Here is a 16,300-nt window from a genome sequence, read left to right as displayed (position 1 = left end):
TCCTGGCACCTGAGGGCCTTCAGGATGAACCAGGAATACCTAGAACCTGGGAATCGCCACAGGTCTCACTCCAGGCCCAAGCGCCACACCCGGCCCAGGACTGGGAGTGCCAGCACTACTATTTATTTAGCTTGCCATGTGCCCTGACAAGACAGATAGGACCCTGCCCTCATGGAGCTTACCATCCATGGGCAGACAGACAAGCCAGTCAACAAATCATGAGGGAGGTGATTGCAGAGAGTGGAAGGAGCAGTGGAGGTAGGGGCTCCCTTAGGTGGTCAGGGAGGGCCTCTGGGAGGAGGTGCCTTTTGGGAGCAATCAGTAGATTTAGGAGGATGGTGGTCCAGGCAGAGAGAATGGTGTGTGCAAAGGCATGGGGGTCAGGGCCTGCAGTGAGAGTCAGTGTGGCTGGAGAACGTGCAGGGAGAAGGGTGGGAGATGAAGCTGGAGAGGGGTGTCACATAAGACAATGCAAGCAGAGCTGAGCAGTTCTGTCTTACCTGAGGGGGAAATTCTACGCCCCCTGGCAGCAAGGGAGCCCCTTCATGGCAGGAGAACCAGCCCCCTTGCAGAGAAAGGGAGTCTTCTAAGCTGTGACTGCTGGGGATTTAGTCCCACCTACTCTTGCTTCATGGGGGACTTGTGATGAGGAGCAGATGGAGAACTCTCAGTGGAACCAAGAGTCCTCTGGACACAGGGTCCATGGGCCTATGCTTTTGTGGTTGCTTTGCTCCTCGATGCACTCCCAGACCCTTGCCCACACCATCCCCATTCAGCTCTCTCCTCTCACTAAGGCTGGAATCAGGCCATAGCCAAGGCTCCTCTGGGGATGACTGGTGATTGGCCACTCTGAAACCCTTTTGCTCCCCATAATGCTCCAGGAGGTTCCCTGGCAGCATTTGTAGGTAGGAATCCAAATCCTGTGCTGGGCTGGGGACATTTATCACACAGCCTCAAAACAAGGCCTTTCTGGAAAAAAACCTTTCCTTGGGGTTCTAATCTATATCATTTAAAATAGGTAAATTGGTGGCACCATATCCCCTGAGTACCCTCAGATCCTTCCTTGCACCCTGCAACTTTTCCTAGCTGTTAGGAGGCCCTCTGGTTACGTGGCAGCCCTTAGAAAATGTGAGGAGGTCTAAGACAGCCTGCAGAGCTGCAGGAGGAGGTAGAGGGGCTGTGGACGTGCTGGAGGAGTCCTAGAGGTCAGCCTGGATGTTCATAGCCTTCTGGGCTGCACCTGGCTTTGTGGTCAAAGGAGGAGGCGCTGGTGGCCAAGCCCATGTCTCATTATTCCCCTCCTTGCTTGTTCCTGTGGAAATGATTGCCCACTGACTGATGCCTGCCCTCACAGTTGCTGATAGCAGCAAAAGAAGGTGATATAGGCTTGGGCTGTGGGAGCACCAGCTCTGCCTGAGTGCTCAGGGAGCAAGTGGCAGTCTGTCTAGGAGGCAGGTCAGTGGGAGGTATGCTGAGTGGAGGTGTAGAGGACATGAAAGAACAGGATACATTAGAACGGCTGAGATCCCATCATGCCTAGAGCAGACTCCATGGGGCTCATGGTAAGAATGCTTCTATTTTGCAAAGCCACAGAGGTTATCAGGGATCAGGCCACGAAGAGCCTTAAATTCCTTGTGTACTAGTCAGGATGTGATAGTTGTGCTGCATAACAGACATCTCCCAGAGATCGGCATTTTAAAACAGTGTTTATCCTTCACTGGTGGTATGTGTCTGAGACCAGACAGCAGAAGGACTACTAACTGCTGTCACTCAGGGACCCAGACAGATGGAACAGCAGTCTTCTGGAGCACTTGCATGTCACAGAGGGAGAGAGACAAAGACATATGGGCTCATAGAGCTTCTTTCCTAAAGCAGCGGTTGTCACTTTCACTCAAATTTCATTGACTAAAGCAGGTCCCCACCTGATTTTTGGGGAGTGAGGATGTGCGTGCTATCCTTGGCCAAGGAGAACAGGAAATATTTGGCGGTGGGCTGACGCTGGCCTCACAGACCAAGCTGGGTTCTATACTTCACCATGAGCAAAATGAGGAGCCTCATGAGGCATTGCATGGAGGAGGCTGAAGTATTGTTTGTTTTACTTTTTAACTTTTTATTGACTTGCATACCAGTCTAAAGTGAACAGCTGACGAATTGTTACAAACTGATTGCGCTCACTGTATAATCAGCACTCAAATCAAGGGAAAGCATTATAGCCCCCAAGGTCCCCTGTGCCCCCACCAGGCATTGCCTGCCCAGGATCCATTCTTCAGCTTTTTTTTTTTTTTTTTGGATTTCATCCACATGAATTTTCTTGTACTTGGTTTGCCATTTCTGAGACTCAACCATGCTGTGTGCAGTGGTTGTTTGTTATTGTCCATCGCTGTGTAGTGTTCCATTGTGTACGTATCCTGTGATCTATTTATCCCTTCTACCTTTGACGAACATCTGGGTAGTTTACAGTTTGAGGATCTTATATATAAACCTGCCACGAACATTCTGAAACACATGGTTTGATGTGGGTATGTAGCATTTCTATTGGCTATATGCCTGGACGTGAAAATGCCTGTAAGTGAAATTGCCATGGTCTCATGATATTTAAGAAGGGTTCCCTGGATGGGGAGACACCAAGGCAGTGATCCAGGCCAGGAGAGGAGAAAGGGTCAGAGGGTGGGCCAGGCCCTCGGCCCCTTCAGCCTCAGAATACAGAAACGTCCTCAGTGCAGTTTTGTCTGACATGGGACTTGGAAGATGAAAACCACATATATAGTCAGTACCCCCAAAGTTCTATAAAGTAAGGCCCATCCACAAGGAGTTGTGTGTTCAGCCCTAAACGGTAACAGGTAGGCCTTACTGTATGAGTCATGCAGTGACATAGCACGTTCTAGTACACGGGTAGGAATAGTCATATCACATGCATCATAATGCATAGATCTCACATCTGCCAGGTGCATGTGTGAGGAGCACCACTCAAGTTCCACCCCCTTGCCCATCTGACACAGGAAGATTGAGCTCATCCAATGAGTCAGCAGAGGGGACTCTGGGGCAGCCAGGTGGGTTAAACCCCACTCTACTTCCTGCTCCTAGACATGCAGGAGGAAGGGTTTAGGGTCATTAGATCATGGAATGGTAAAACTAGGCCTGTTACCTCTTGGAATGGCATTTCTTAATAGAGGGACCAAGAGAAAGTAATTCTTTGCCCAAAATGAAGCCAAGAGAACAGTTGGGTTTTAGGTTTCATCCATTGGAAGACAGGACCGTTTGGGAGCTTCACCCGGAGCCTGCCCAGGCCTCCACATGGCCAGCCCCTCACTCACAAGAGCCAAGCAGAAGAGGCCATGGACACTGCGGCTGGTGGCTTCGAACTTGAGCCTCATTGCCACGAAGACCTGGTCTCCAGGCCTGGTCTGCCATGCTGGATAGTTGACTTGCTCAGGGGGCCGTCTCACAGGTGAACTCACACAAGTGCACATGAAGTCACTGTGTGTGGCCAGCCCTGTTCCTACCAAGATGGCTTTCTCTGCCAGAGGCCAGAACAAGGCTCTGCTGAGATCCTTAGACCCATGTGGTTGATATATGGCCTCACCCTCTGAGCCCTTAAGGGGTTTAGGTTCTTGTTTTAATAAAGATAAAGCATGGTTGTGCTTTTGGCTGGCCTCCCCCAGGCACAGGGTGGTCCCTGAGACACCTACTCCTGGGGAAGTGAACCAGGCATCCTTGGGGGCAGGGGGGCACATCTCGAGAAGTGGAATGGGATGCTGGCCAGCCATGAGAAGAAATGCATCTTTGTTGCAGACACATGTGGGGCTCTTCAAGTAAATTGTTTCAGTGTCTAACAGGAAGAAGAAAAATGAGACTTTGATGTAAGCCGCCGCCTCTCAGCCAGGCACAATGTCACTCAGGTGCATCTGTAGCCCACTTTTATTAAGAACCTGTTAGCTCTTCTCAGGCCAAAGACTCAGCAGACTCAGGGCAGGATGTAGCTCAGAGCTGTCTGCAGAAGGCCCAGCATCAGCATGGGATGTGCTGGGTGCCTCAACCCAGCCCTGCCTCCAAGGGGTAGAGGGTATTGGTGATGGATTCCCAGAGCACGGTGCTAGGCCCTGGGGGCTGGGGAAATGGATGAGTCCAGTGGGGTCTGCCAGGGGTGACAGGCACCCAGGTGGGCCCACCATGATGTGGTTCTGATCACCATACTATAGCCACAGTGTGGCAGGGGACCAGGGGAAAGGCTATCTGCTCTGAGCCAGGCGGGGCAGGTACAAAGGAGGGTGATCCAGGCAGGGGACTTCAGAGGTGTGAAGATAGGAACCTCCGCCATAGGGAGATGAAGCTAGAAAGGGTAGCAGGGGCCAGTTTGGTGGTGTCAGGTAGGGAGGAGTCTGGTCTTGTGGATCTTAAGAGGCTGTGGGGATCTGATGGACTGTGAGCAGGAGAGTGAGGGGTGGTACAAATTTGAGGAAGGACAGAGGGAGGTGGGGATTTGTGAGGGCCAGAGTGGTGGTCCAGGCAGGAGGACAGCACTTCTAGTGGGCACCAGTACACACTGGGACATGCTTCCTAACCAGCCAGAGTGACACCAAGACCCTCAGCTTCTGGAAGTGCACATGGCCCTTCCCCGGGACCCACACCGTCCAGAGCCCTCAGATTTCCCAGGAGAGCCAGGCAGGGATGTCCTAGGGATGACCCCAGGTCCCTAGGTCCTGAGGAGCCTTCTGAACCCTCAACAATGAAGGAAGAGTGTTCCAGACTAGCATGGGCCTGAAACTAGTCTGCTGTGCTCTGGTTCTTAGGGAGCAACTAAATCCCTGCTTGGTATCTATGGCAACTCTCTATTAACCAGAACTTGGCTCCACAAACTCCCGTTCCCAGTTCATTCTAAAACACTCAGAGCTGTTGGTCTTTTTAAAGATCTTATCTCACTGGAGAAAATAAAAAAATAGCAAAGAATATAAAGAAAAAAATAGAAATCACCTCCAGCCCCTCTGATGAGAAGGCACCGATGTTAGCATTTCTGTGTTTCCACCCACTTTAACAAAATTGGGATCATGTTGAACATCTGCTGTTACATCCTTTTTCATTATGCATCCCCCAAGGCAAATGAAGGGGGCAGAAAAGGGTCTTTAGAAACAGGGCTGCTGGAGGCTGGGATTGAGGGGCATCCTGCTGTGCTGTGTGATCTTACAGGAGTTGTCACCCTCTCTGAGCTTCAGTTTCTGCATCTCTGCAGGGAGAGGTTGTAGGTGGTTTCTCAGACTCCATTCAGAGCCAACAGCAGGGGGTCACAGTGTTTTACTTGCAGCAGCAGCCCTGTTGTTCTGGCCTCTCTCCCAGGAGAGAGCCCGGTAATGTTTGTGGGGGGGTGGGCACAGGGTCGGCACTGCCACTTGGCTGGCGTATGGTACAGTTGGGAGCCAGCCCCTGGAGTCAGGGCAGCTTAGACTCACTCCTGCCTCCAAAAGTTTTCCACTGTTTGATCTTGGGCAAATTACATTGCCTCTCTGAACCCCATCTTATAAGCCATAGAATTGAGTAGCTGTGATAGTTTGTTGACTTAATATGTACAAAGCATTTAGTATATAATAAGTGCTCAGTATTATGAATTATTGTTAACTCTTATGATTATTGTTATCTGTGACCTCTCAGGTGTGATTTGTGGATTAAATCATGATCTTCTTACAGTATTCAACAGGGTGCCTGTGACCTAGGGAACCTGTAGGATGTAGCAGCTGATTAGTGACCTTCCCCTAGCTAGGGATGGCTTCGTGGGCCTGTGACCTGTGTAGCCATACAGGACTTGCATTCAGCAATGCCCTGAATTTGGTCTAAATGCCCTAGCACTGTTTTGAGATTAATACTTTTTGAGCAGGGGCCCAGCATTTTCATTTTGCAGTGGGCTCCACAATTATGAAGCTTGTCTTGCTTTTAACAATAGGATTCCTGGCAACAGTCCATAGGATTGCCTGCCTTGGCACCCCACGTATATTTCTGCTCAAGAGCTATTTGTGAGGTAAAGGCGGGATCTGGATGGCCCCATTCAGATGAGAACACCGCCCATGAGGTCAGGTGCTATGCCTGGGGCACACACGGAGAAGCAGGCACCAAGCAGTGTTCTATCACTCTATGGGCTGCCAGTGTAGTGGTGAAGCCTGCCAAGGGCAAGAAGTCGTCTGAGTAGAATGCCAGCTGGGGTGGGCAGAGTGGGATAAGGGGCCTGCCAAGCTGTGGCCAAACTCACTGGAGAGATTCAGGACGACTCAGGTTGGAATCGATTGAAACTGAGCCGTGCGCTTGGGTCGCCAAGCGCATGTGAAGAGGAGAGGGCAGCAGCACGGGCATTGAGTCTGCTTTTCTTGGGAGGGCAGACTTGGATGTCCCCCAGTACCTGTCCTTGCAGGGAGAGAGGAAAGGAGCAGAACCAGGCTACGTAGTGTCTAGAAGGCCAGGTGACAGTGCCAGAGGTTCAGGGGGTGGAAGAGGCTGTAGCAAAGGGCAGCGGCAGGGGCCAGAACAGCATCCACAAGACAGGTGGGACTTGGGCTACCTGCATGTGTAGGCAATGGGTGTCCAGGACACAGGCAGATGGGCCAGCAGGGCAGCTCAGCAGAGAGGAAGAGAGGAAATTCAAGAAAAACAGAACAACTGCTATGCCTTCACAAGGTGCACAGGTCTCCTCTGGAAGGAACCAGGGTATTGGGTGGAGGGGGAGCCCGTGCCTCCCTGCTGGGTCACCCCTGAGGGCGTTCTAGGCCCCAGAGTGGGAGTGGTGGAAGATAACTCAAGAAAGAAAAGAGTTCAAGGTGAGGCTGTGCATTTAAACATTCTGTGTCAGCCTTTATAGGTGATTCTGCAATAGGAAGCCAGTCCAGAGGGGGACAATGGACTTCATAAGCTATAGGAGCCATAGAAGCGGATCTAGAAGGGAAGATTTGTGTGGATCTAGAAGGGAAGAATTGTTTCTAGCTGAGGAAATCAGGAAAGACCCTCAGAGGCCCCTGCTACCTTGAATTCGGACCTGCAGAGATGGGGAAGAGCACCCCAGGAGGTGTGAACAGGATAAGATGGAAGAGCCCCTGTTGGGGACAGCTGATCTCATACTGAAGAAAGAGTACAGGAGCAGCAGGAGCTGGCTCCCCTCAGGGCACTGGGGCAGGAGAGGTCTGAGCACTAGCTGAGGTGGGAACTCAAGTTGGTGACAGTAATGGGGAGCCATTGAAGGCTTTATAGCAAGGGAGTGCTCTGAGCAGAACTTGTGAGCAGGCACATGGGGCAGAGGCTGGGAATGGGAAACTCAGCGTGGAGGTAGGCATGGAATTCCCAGTGGGAGGTGAAGAAGCCAAATTCTGGGTTGTAGTTATGAGAATGGGAAGGAGGGGTCTGCTGAGGAGACCTTGGGTGAGGGGTCCCAAGCACTTTGGGACATCAGAGACAGGTGCATGTCTGCGGAGTTCAGGGGGCCTCAAGACACTGGATACGGTGGATCTAGGGATCTGGGCCTGTAGAAGGCGGGTCTGGGTGGGGGAATATGCGAGAGCTTTGCCCTCAGGAGATGGCTGGGCCTCTGGGAGGAGAAAGGTCAGCTAGAAAGAGAGGCCAAAAAATGGGGATGAGGAATAACCACACTGGGGAAGGGACATGGGCCAGAGAACTTTGCTGGGCCCTTCAGGACCCTGGCGTGGACCTGTGAGACAAGGCCTGTTGATGGGAGGTGATGAGAGGACAAGGGAGTTGGTGTCAGGGGGGCCTGGTGACCAGAAGTCACTATGCACAGGGCTGTCTTGAGGTCCTTGTCCACCTGCTGGGGGTGGACAGCCTGTCTCCCAAAGGGCAGTGGGGCTGCCTGGCCTCAAGGACAAAGGCAGGTGGGGGCAGGGGAAGGAGCTGTGGCTGGGAGCTTAATGGCCCTGGAAAAAAAAACATAAAACTGGAGAATTATGAGGAGACATAAACAGAGCTGTCAGGCATTAGCTGCAGGGATACTGCTCAGCCTGGGGAAGAGCTGCCTGTGGCTGAGCCGGGATCCTTATGTGTGCATTAAAAAGACAGAAGTTATAAAAGGAGGGCGATTAAGCTGCCTCTACGCTTGTGCTCCCTGCCCCTTCTTTTCTCACACTGCCTAGGATGAGGCCCTAGCCACACATTGACTCTTGGGCCCAGGCCTTTGTGGCCTGGCCAAGGCAGGGACAGAGCCTGCCAGCTATGCAGGGACCAGTGTGGGGGACAGGGGGAACCTCAGGGCCCAGGCTGGCGGAGGGGCCAGGGAGCTAGGCCCAAGGACGAAGGCAGCGCCAGCCCTGACAATTTATGGGCACTCACACACCCTGTCATCTTCATTTTCACCGTCGCTGCTGATGTCATTAGCCAAGCACTAATGGGCTTAAATTTCATCTTAAACCATCCCTACTGTCCTCAGCACATGACAAATGCCTTGCTCTCTCTGGCTCTGCAAAGCTGCCAGACATGCTCTGCAGGCATGCACCCCTCTCTTGTATATCCCTCTGGCCCCCAGTGAGAGGCTCCCAGGGACTCTGGGCCTGGGGACACTTACTGGTCAAGGGAATTCCTGGGAGTCTCTAGGAGCCCCCTGAGGGGGCAGGACTCAGGAAAGGGGGCTTCTCAGGGAGCTTTGGAGGATCTGGGATAACATGGCATGTGGAGGTGGGAACCTGCCCTTTCTCTGTGTAGCCTGAACAGGGCTGTGCCCTTTTGAATTTCCCAGCCCAAGCATCATGAAGGGCAGCTGCAATGGGGACCCATGGGACCCTGAGAACTACCTGCCACATTCTTAAAAGCCTTGAGGAAATTGTATTTTGCTTGGGGATGGAATTCCATTTCATCCACTCATCCACCACCCACCTCTCCATCCATTCATTTACTCATTTATGCGACAAACATGTGGCCCACAACCCCCTCGCTTGCTCTTGTCCATCAAAGGCCCCAATTAGCTGTTCAAGCCCCATGAGATAGAATGAGTGAGTGATCTCTAAACACAGTTTGTTTGGGAGACAAAATCTTTCCAGCTCTTACAGAGTGGAAGAGGAAGTGACAAAGTAGCTCCGGGGATCCTTGTGGTGGCATGGACTTGCTGGCCCATCTGGTCCATGAAAGTTGTGTTTGTCTGAAAAGGAGGGGCCAAGAATAAAGACAGAGCATGGCAGAAGAAACACAAGGTCAGGCTATTTGGGGGTTTCCCTACTAACATTTGCACATGTCCATGGACACCACCCACAGCCTTTGTTTCCCAGGGAAGGGGCAAGTAGCCAGGGATCCGGCTGGGGCTTATTTGCCATCAAAGTTGGCCTGTGGGGGGCTGGTGCTCAGAGCCACCCAACGCTTTCCCATGGGAATCTCCTTTCCAGGCTACAGCCTTTCTTCACTGTGCTAGAGCTGTGTCCCACCCATACCCAGACAGCAGTGCCAGGGGGTCCTTAGCCTATGCCATACTGTCCCCACAGTGAGACAGTGAGAGAGAAGAGGCTGGTTCAGGTCTGGGAGTGGGAGGAGGCTGGGACTGTAGACCAGAAGTAGGCTCTGAGCTGCTGTGCTGCATGGCCTCCTTGCCCTCACTGGGCCTCACACATTCAATCTGCCACTTAAGGGTGTTGACCCTGCCCAGCTCTGTCATGCCGGGCATGGTGAGCCAGACTTGGGCTAGCTTTATGCACTGGAGGCTTGGGCAAGGGAGGCCTGAAGATGGTGGGAAAGGCAGCCCCTCTGGCCCCAGGAGGGTGCTATTGCTTAGTAATTGGGAGCATGGACTGTGAAGAAATGCTGGGGGTTCTTACCCCTTCTCCCCACCAGTATTTGGAATTGGCTGTTGAATCCTGAGGTACTCCATTCCTGACATTTCTAGAATTTTACCCCTCCTCTCCAGCCCTCTGCCACCACCTTGTCTGGCTCCCTTCACTGTTTTCTGGGAAACTGTCCCAGCCTCCTCACTGGTCTCCTGCCCTCCACTCACCTGTTTCACCAATCCTTTATCCCCACAGCACTGGGAACCTTATAACACATGTGTCTGTTAGTGTCACTCACTCCCTTGCCTACCTTCTATAGCTCCCAATTGCCCTCAGCACAGAGTTTGTGGTCTTCACGTGGCCCATAAGACCTCATACCATGTGGACCCTGCCCATTTGTCACCTCTTGCCTCTCATAACCCACTTGCAAGCCACATTTTCCCTCTCACTCTCTCCTGCCTCCCAGGGGCTTTTCCTTGTCCCTTACCGACTCCTTCACATCTCTCGGGTCTCAGGGGAGAGCTTTCCTCTGGGACACCTCCTCTGACACTGTTCCCACTCAGATATGATTTAGGGCCCTTCCCCGTACTCCACAGGCTCTGAGCCCATGCTGTCTCTGGCTGCTCAGTCCCTAGCATTATATGGCACACAGGAGGCACTTAGTAACTGCTTCTTGGGTGGATGGATGAATGGGTGGTTGTGTGTGAGGGTGGATGAAGAGGCCGTGCGGTCTACAAAGGGAGTCCACAGGCACCAGGAAGTGGAGTTGTGAGTCTTGGGCAAGTCCCTGCCCCTCTGTGGGCCTCGATTTCCCTGTGTATAAAATTGTCTGCCCAGTTCCTATGGCTAGTAAAGAGGCTCAGGGTAAGCTAGAGTGAAGGCAGAGGCCCATCGACAGCAGATAGGTGCTCCAAGGAGCATGAGACAGAATAAGTTCTCCCCAGAATCCTTACAATCTTTCAAGTTTCCCTGTCTCTAGGAGAAATACTGATGCCCACGATTCTTGCTTGTGCCCAGGATCCTTGCCCTAAGGAGCAGACTTGGAGCCAAACAGGCTGAATTTATATCCAAATCTTACTGCTCACTGAGAAATTCCCTTTGGTTCCAGGACTTAATTGTGCTGTCTGTAAAATGGGGATGCTCATGTGTTCCTTGCACAGTTACACTTGGGATTAAAATGATGAGACAGGGAAGAAGGCCCTTCTCTTGATGCCCAGCACAAGGAGGGCACCCAGGAAATATGGGACTCGAAGTCCTGCTGCCTGAGAGTGACTTGTATCTGCCGCTAGGGTCGCCCCCAACTATAACACAGTGCTCCCTCCTGGGTCTTCCTACCTTGGCCAAAGTTGCTTCCGAAACTAAGTTCGAAGCTTCCGAATCCTAGGCCAGACCCCACAGCATTACTATTATAATAATAACATTAGGCCTCCCATTATTTACCTTTTACAGTGCTTCTGTCCCAATAAGCTGTGTGCTTTTGTTGCTTCATCTGCAGGATGAGTTATAATATGCCGACTGCTCTTTAGCGCAGGGTCCTACACACAAGAAGCACTGTGTAAGGATTGGCTGTGACGGTGGTGATGACAGAGGACTTTTATGTTCATTTCCTCATTGGTTCTTTAGTCAGTCCCATAAGGTGGATACTTATCACTATTCCCACTTAATGGGTGAGGAAATGGAAGCCCAGAGAGGTGCGGTGACTCACCTGAGGTCACACAGCTAGTTAGCAGCAGGGCTTCAAGTACTGGATGTTCTTCCAAAGACTTGTGAGGCCCTGGTCTGGAAAAAACTAGCCGTGGAACAGGGTGGAACACAGGCACCTTTCTGAGCTCTCTTTTAACAGGCCTAGGGCTGCAGGGGCCTCTGGCCAGCCGGCCAAGTCTGTTCCGCCTCATGTGCCAACTAGGGAACACAGACGGCTAGGCCTTGCTCTGGCTACTGCCTTCCGGGCCTCTGTGCCAGGACAGCACATCTGCCAACCCGGGCAGGGACCAGCTGCTCCTGGGGCTGGAGGCCAGAGCCACGTTCCTGTCACTCCAAGGAGCCCTGCCTTCTTGGCCCACCTCCGCAGCCATCTAGGACCAGGATCAGGGATTTTCCTGAACTTTCCTTCTGTTATAAAAAACTATATAAATATTTACCTTTTAAAAATAACAACTCACTTATTGAGCCCTCCTCTGAGAGGCATTGCTCAGACGACTCTGGCCATTATCTCATTTAATCCTTATACCACCTTCTGAGGGACATACTCTCATTCTTGTTTCACAGATGAGGAAGCTGAGGCATGGGCACTGGAGTCACCTGCCCAGGCCCCACAGACTGGGGGTGTCCCAGCCAGGATTCAGCCCCAGATGTTCCTGGACTGACTCTCACAGTCCAAGAGTCCTAGGACCCCATGGAGGCCTGGAATGGCCTCTGCTTTTAAGTTATATAACATGTATTACTATTGTTCTGATAATTGAAGGAAAGCATATTGCTGGGTAAAAATAGAGTGGAGAGGACAGTGACATGTAAAACCAAGAGTAGGCACTATAAGCATTGGACCTGTGGTTTATCAATGTCCTTGGTGGCAGTGGCTGCCCATACAGCTTAGGGCTTGAGGCAGTCCTGGATTGTGAAAGACTTTGCACCTGGAAGTGAGAACACAGCCTATGCGGGGATTCAGGTTTGGTCTCTCCCTAACTTGCGGCCTCAGTTTCCTCATCTATAAAATGGGGGGATGATCCCTGTCCTGCTTATTGCCCAGTGCAGGATGCAGGTGGGCTGACTTCTCTTGGCAGCTGGCCCTCATCCCATCACACCTACTGATGAGGAAACAGATTACTCCTAGAGTCAGCTATAACATGGCTGCGCCAGATTAGAACCTGAAACTAGGCTCTTTTTTCAACCATCTTCCATAGTCTGAGGGCAGATATTTATCCATTTAAGTTTAAAAATCTTTGCTAGGTGTCATGTGTTCATGTAAGAAAAATCAAATACACCCTCCTATGCAAATAGGGCATCTCCATTCACTTTCTACACTATGCTTTTCTCACCCAACTTGAAGACTACGCTGCATTGATTCACAAAACCCTTCCTCACTCTCTAGTAGTACTCCACTGTAAGGAATTCCCCAAATGTATTTCTCTCATCCCTCTCAGATAGACACTTAGGGGATCTCCAGTCTTTTGTGCTGCAAACAACACTGCAGTTAATCGCCCTGTTCAGATGACTCTGAGCCTGGCTTGGGAACAGGACTGCTGGGTAAAGGGCACATGTAATTTTTATTTGGGTCCATATTGCCAAAAAGCTCTCCAAAGAGATCGTGCTGGCTTACCCCCACATTCTCAACTGGACCGGGCACCTCTTTCCCCACACCATCACTGGCCAGGTAGATACAATGTGCCAAGAAAATCAAACGGGCCATTTCCCCAAAGAAAATCCTCAAAGGCCAGGTATGTTTTGGGGGCCAGGTCAGAAAGAACCAGAATCAGGCCCCTGGAGGCCCTGCACCCTGACCATTAATGATGTGAACTCGGCAATGGGCTTCAGTCTGTGGGATACGTTTCCACTTCTGTAAAACAAGGGTGATAATGGTAGGTACCTACCCCTGGGGCTGTTGTGAGGACGATATTTATAGATAAAAAGCACATAAGGCAGTGAGTGATAACTGGCTGCTATTTAGTCTAGGTGAGTCTTGTATCCCAAGGACTGCAGCCCCTGGGGTGGGGGCCAAGCCCCTGGAGTTGATGCTTGGTTATCAGATTTGTTGTACCTTTCAAGGGATCAGAGAAGGGAAGAGGGGATGGGGAACCATCAAGGAAAAGAGTGAAATCATTGCATCTCAGCTTCCTGCTGTCCCGATGGAGACACTGAGGTCCAGAAGGCATGGACAAGAAGTGATTACAAGCTTAGCAGAGTGAAGTAGCCAGGAAGCAGTGTCTAAGGCAGAGTTCCTGGGTTGCCCAGGCCACTGCAGCAAATCAGCCCTGAGACACAGAGTTCAGGGATGCCGATTCTGGCCTCCAGATCTCAGAGGGACCTGGAGGGTTGCAGTGGTTGAGATCTTGCAGTCCATTGTGTTCCACAGGCCAGCAGTGTCAGCCTTACCTGGGAGTCTGTTAGACTGCAGAATCCTGGGCCCAACCACCACAGCAGAATCTGCATCTTACTATGGTGTGCACACTAGTATGTAAGAAACACTGCAACTCCAGCAGGAAGATAACACACCTGCCTTGGGGGATGGACCACTTGTCCGAGGACAGGCTTAACCCTCAGTCTCAGCAGCCCTCCTCTGTTTTTGGTGGTGTCATTGTCCCTCGTAAAGCCCTTCTTGAAGACCTGCTCTGTCCCAGACACTCACAGCTCCCCGGGAGACAGAGAAAGTACAAGACTTGGTCCTTATCCCCATGGACAGTAATAGGGCACAGAAAGTTACTACCCTTCACTGAGTCTCCACCAAGGGCCAAGCAGAGTATCTTATTCGGTCGCGTGATAACCCTGTCAGTGTGATGTTAATAAGAGCAGGTTTCAGCTGAGGAAATGAGCCACACAGCAGATACATGCAGAGCTGGGACTTGAACCCAGAGCTGTGTGGCGTCAGGGCCTTAGGCATTTACAGTCAGGGTGTGGTAGGGGCAGATGATGCCTCTCTCACCCTAAAGCTACACAGCTAGCCACCTGTAAGTCTTCACAATTGGCTGGCCTAGTCCGCCTGGCTGATGTAAATCCGATACCTCTCTAGGGAGTTGCCACCATCTCCCCCACACCCCCATCTCCAAGAAGAGGCCTGCCACTCTCCATGCCAGCACTGAAGAACCACCCAGGAGGGAATCTCCTGCAACTTACAGAATAAGTCAGCTCTGGGAGCAGGCTGAGTTAGCTATGTATAGCTGGAAGAGGGTCTCTCTCACAGATGCTGATTGACTGGAAGCCAGAGGAAGGGAGTTCTGGAAGGTCTGGTGCGGCTGGAGGTGGGCCTGGGAAAAGAGAATGGTCTTTAAAACCAGTGCACAGAATACTAGTGGAAAGTCTCTTATTCACCCTGGAAGAAAAACGGTGCTATTCAAGGTGGCCAGATGCTGGACTCAGACAGCATGGCCTTGCCTCGTTTTTACTCTTAAGCACCTCCACATTTCACTGCTGTGTGGAAGAGAGGAAAATCAGCCAGGATGAGGCAGCAGCTGAAAACCAAAGGCAAATATTTTCCATCCTGAAGAAAGACTCCCCAGGCTGCCTCCGGAGCAGCAGCTAGTGGTTTGCTTTCCCCAAAGGTCAGTGTCTTCTTGTCACCAGGCTCTGTGTTTTGGGGGGCTGGCTAGAATCCACCCCCACCCAGTAGAGCTGGTGGGAGAGGGCCATCCATCCAAGCCATGCCCAGAAGTGGAGATGCCCTTCCCCACAGAGGAGACATGGGATACAAGGTAATCCCAGCTGTTCATAGACAGGGTCCCCCCACCAACCCAATCTTGAGGTGGAGACTCCTTATCAAAATAGGAGCTGTTAGTCTGTATTGGAGAAAGATATATCCACACGAAGCTGCTAGTCCTTAAATGAATTTGTAATTTATTCATCACGATAATAGCTACACACATTTGAAGAGTAGTGGTACATATCTGTGTGAGATTTACATTTGGGCTACAGATGAAAATGAGGCCTATGATTGACCGGAAGCCAGGGGAAGGGAGTTCTGGAAGGTCTGGTGCGGCTGGAGGTGGGCCTGGGAAAAGAGAATGGTCTTTAAAACCAGTGCACAGAATACTAGCGGAAAGTCTCTTATGCACCCTGGAAGAAAAACGGTGCTATTCAAAGCCTCACTACCAGGGCTTGGCTTCTGGGGTTGGCAGCCCCAGGAGCCAACCCCTCACCTGGGAACCTTCAATGAGGGGCCTGGTGCCTTGGACAACTGAATATGCAGGAGGAAGCAGGTGCAGGGAATTGGTGGTGGTGGGCAGTGTGACTCCTCTCTCCACCTCCCAACCACACCAAGCTCCCTGCCCTTTTTTTCTCCCAAGAAAACCAGTTTTCTGAAATTTCCAAAGCATCAAACCAGGACCTCAGCCCCAGGGCACCTCCCTGATGCCCAGCTGCCAGAAAGCAGAGCAAACAAGCTTGAGGCCCTGCCCACAGCCCAGGGCAGGGTCCCCAGAATGGCCCCTTTCCCACTCTGTAACTTAGTCTCCATGTCTGAAATGAGAGGTGATGTCACTTCCTAGAAGGGCAGTGTGAAGGTTAGAAATAAAATATATCAAGGCATCTTGGCTGTAGGAGGGGACCAGATAGCATGCTGTCTGCTGCTGCTGCTGCTGCTGCTGCTGCTGCTGCTGCTGCTGCTGCTGCTGCTATACCTGCTCCAATAGACCAAAGGCTACTGAGAACTTTCTAGATCTGAGGGAGGTTCTAGACCCTTTGTCTAGGATGGCTGGGAGGTTGAAGCCTCTTGAGAACTCCTACTCAGCAGTGCTAGACCCCGCATGTGCTCATCTGGCCCACTTTTCCTTTCGACCTGCTTTGCCTTCAGGGCAGGCTGGGCCCCACAGCTCCAGCCACTGGCCCAAGGGTGCCATCAGGCAAGTCTAGGGCAGCTGCTG

At 51.7% G+C, this 16,300-nt stretch overlaps 1 protein-coding gene across 5 annotated transcripts in view; it reads left to right on the top strand.

The window, feature by feature from the left end:
- Positions 1-16,300, top strand: part of RAI1 (retinoic acid induced 1) — a 117,426-nt gene that overhangs the window by 73,397 nt on the left and 27,729 nt on the right. The window contains exons 1-2 of one of the 5 annotated variants that reach the window (XM_023530018.1): positions 5,331-5,342; positions 14,235-14,237. The exons of the other annotated variants lie outside the window; for them this stretch is intronic. The gene's annotated coding sequence lies outside the window, so the exon portion shown is untranslated. Of the gene's footprint in view, positions 1-5,330; positions 5,343-14,234; positions 14,238-16,300 lie in introns of those variants that run through there. 5 annotated transcript variants of the gene reach the window in all.

This window comes from Pteropus vampyrus, unplaced genomic scaffold (assembly GCF_000151845.1).
Source record: "Pteropus vampyrus isolate Shadow unplaced genomic scaffold, Pvam_2.0 Scaffold44, whole genome shotgun sequence".
Lineage (NCBI taxonomy): Eukaryota > Metazoa > Chordata > Mammalia > Chiroptera > Pteropodidae > Pteropus > Pteropus vampyrus.
The sequence above is the reverse complement of the archived record's forward strand: the minus strand, read 5'-3'. Positions and strand labels throughout refer to the sequence as shown.